The sequence below is a fragment of the Moschus berezovskii genome, chromosome 7 (assembly GCF_049115385.1).
Source record: "Moschus berezovskii isolate FMDL1 chromosome 7, NW_MosBer_1.0, whole genome shotgun sequence".
Lineage (NCBI taxonomy): Eukaryota > Metazoa > Chordata > Mammalia > Artiodactyla > Moschidae > Moschus > Moschus berezovskii.
The window spans coordinates 4,295,394-4,298,623 of record NC_142466.1 but is presented as its reverse complement, the minus strand read 5'-3'; the positions used below and the strand labels follow the sequence as shown (position 1 = coordinate 4,298,623).

The window sequence follows — 3,230 nt, the reverse complement described above, 5'->3', positions numbered from 1 at the left end:
ATCTGATAGATAGAGTGCCTGATGATCTATGGGCGGAGGTTCTCTCTGTTAGTGTATGTTAAATAGTAAATATCATAAAGTTGTTTCAAAATAAGGACATTATTTTTAAAGATTATAAGTGCTTTATCTTCCTCTTTTTAAGCTGTCACGTATGGAATGGAATTCACAATGGAGTGGATCATATTATAGACTAATAAAAATAAACATTTATGTAAGCGAATATAACAAACAGTGATATATATATATATATATATATATATATATATATATATATATAGAGAGAGAGAGAGAGAGAGAGACATTTTTAGGGGATGAGACTGGGCCGTTATTTTAACATTTATATTACGAACTTCCAAGGCAGTAAAATATATCTAAAATGCCAACTGATACATTATCTAAACATGCTCCCTCCCCCGTGATTAAGTGAACATGAAAAGTAATTAAGCTAATATAATGGAGCTGTATTTCTTAATATTCATTAGGCAAAATTAATGAGAATCATGTAAAATATATAAATTGTTGTATTTGAAGAGTGCTATAGGAAAGTTTACTTTTCACAATCTTACAAGGGACTTATAATGACCCCATGAAGTTTTCATTACAAATTAAGTGTTGAGGTGCCTTATCATATGTGAAACAAATCGCCAGTACAGGTTCAATGCATGATACAGGATGCTCGAGGCTGGTGTACTGGGATGAACCAAAGGGATGGAATGGGGAGGGATGTGGGAGGGGGGTTCAAGATGGGGAACACATGTACACCCAGGGCAGATTCATGTCAATGTATGGCAAAACCAATACAATAATGTAAAGTAAAAATAAATGAATAATAAAAGGAAAAAAACAAAAAGAAACCACTACTAAAATGTCCATGATGAAGAATATTTATCTCACTTAAAATATTCCTAAAAATCACACATCATACCATGAATTAATTATTTTCTACATTTTGCAGATAAAACATTTAACACTCACCCCTTCTCTGCATTGATAAGATCATGCAGCTAGATAATAATGTGACTGAGTTTATTCTGCTTGGGGTGACACAAGATCCTGTTAGGAAAAAAGTAGTGTTTACCACTTTCTTGATTTTCTATTTGGGGACCTTGTTGGGGAACTTCCTGATTATTACTACTATCAAAACCAGCAGGGCACTTGGGAGTCTGATGTATTTCTTCCTTTTCCATTTATCTTTATCTGATACCTGCTTCTCTACATGCATAGCCCCTAGGATGATTGCTGATGCCCTTTTGAAGAACGCTACTATCTCTTTCAACGAGTGCATGACCCGAATTTTTATATCTCATTTCTTTGGATGCCTGGAGATCTTAATCCTTGTCCTCATGGTTGTTGACCGCTATGTGGCCATCTGTAAGCCCTTGCACTACACGATCATGAGTCATCAAGTCTGTGGTGTGTTGGTGGCTGTGGCCTGGGTGGGGTCCTGTATTTATTCTTCAGTTCAGATTTTTCTGGCCCTGAGTTTACCTTTCTGTGTTCCCAATATGACTGATCATTATCTATGTTACTTGCAGCCTTTGTTGAAACTTGCCTGTACAGACACCTATGTGACCAACCTACTCTAGGTGACCAACAGTGGAGCCATCTGTACAGTGAGTTTTGTCATGCTGATGTTCTCCTATCCTATCATCTTGCATTCTCTGAGAAGCCAGTGCTGAGGGGAGGAAAAAAAGCCCTCTCCATCTGCATCTCCCACATCATTGTGGTCATCTTGTTCTTTGTTCCCTGCATGTTTATATACACTTGCCCTGCAACCACCTTCTCCATGGATAAGATGATAACTGTGTTTTATACAATTGGAACACCTTTGATCAACCCTCTGATTTATACACTAAGGAATGCAGAAGTGAAAAATGCCATGAGGATGTTATGGAGCAAGAAGTTGATTTCAGATGAGAAAAAATGATTGGAAGTTTCAAAGTTTTCTTCATAGTTTGGATTGATCTAAAAGAAGCTCGTAGACAATAATATCCTCTTATTGTGGAGTTAATATAATACTAATTCAGAGGGTGAAAATTATTTCCTTTAGTAAAACGGGCAATGTGACCACAACATGAGAGTTAGTATTGAGTCAAATATCTGTAGAACCAACAGCATGATCACGGTCTTAGTTATTCACTGCTGTCTCTACCTCTCTTGTCTGTCTAATATCGCTGTAGTTTTGATCTACTGTTTTCCTCCCTTGCATTGACTTCTGGATTTCTCTGTTTAACATTACACTATATGTTTTTATCTACAGCATTACATATTTTTGTCTCAAAGAGTTTATTTCTTAGATACTGTAATCAAATGTCTGATCATGGACCTTCAACTTGGTTATTCTTACTGACTTCAGCATAAATCACCAGGTTCAAATAATAATAGTATATACATATTATAAAGACAAAATATTTAATCTAGGAAACCTCGTTTCTTTTTCTTGGGTTATAGTTCAAACTTTTTTTTTTTTTATATATTTGCCTAATTGTTCTAGAAAAGTGACAGAACATTATGAGACAATTCACCCTTTTGTAGTAGTTTTTCCTTAGGGAGGTTCTGACTGTTGGGGTTGACCTCATATTGACATTCTTTCATTTTTGTGAGCTTTAAAGAAATGTGTACATGTAGTCAATGGTAGGGAGTTTGTAAATAAGACTTAATTGAATAAAAATCATAACTGAGAGGAGGATATTTAGGCTTTAAACATAGTTATACCACATATATGAATTGTTTTAGTGAGTTTTAAGACAATATAGAAAGTAGAGTAACTTAAGAAATACTGAGATATTTGGATGAAAATTAAATGTATCCAGTGGAGATGGATATCATCTTTCACCATTCATTATCACTGAAGTCTCTAATTATATGGTCATTAAGAAATTTTATGATTTGTCTGATCTCTTATTTGCATTTTTATCCATATAAAAATTTCAATAAGAGTATTTTTGTTTATTTCAGTTCAGTTCAGTTCAGTTCAGTCACTCAGTCGTGTCCGACTCTTTGCAAGCCCATGAATCACAGCACGCCAGGCCTCCCTGTGCATCGAGTCGGTGATGCCATCCAGTCATCTCATTCTCTGTCGTCCCCGTCTCCTCCCACCCCCAATCCCTCCTAGCATCAGACTCTTTTCAAGTGAGTCAACTCGTCACATGAGGTGGCCAAAGTATTGCAGTTTCAGCTTCAGCATCAGTCCTTTTAATGAACAACCAGGATTGATCTCCTTTAGAATG

The 3,230-nt window shown here is 35.9% G+C and overlaps 1 pseudogene; it reads left to right on the top strand.

Moving 5' to 3' along the window:
• Nucleotides 1–998: 998 nt before the first annotated feature.
• LOC129557313 (olfactory receptor 4C16-like) lies at nt 999–1,927 on the top strand (annotated as a pseudogene).
• The last annotated feature ends 1,303 nt before the right edge of the window (nt 1,928–3,230 follow it).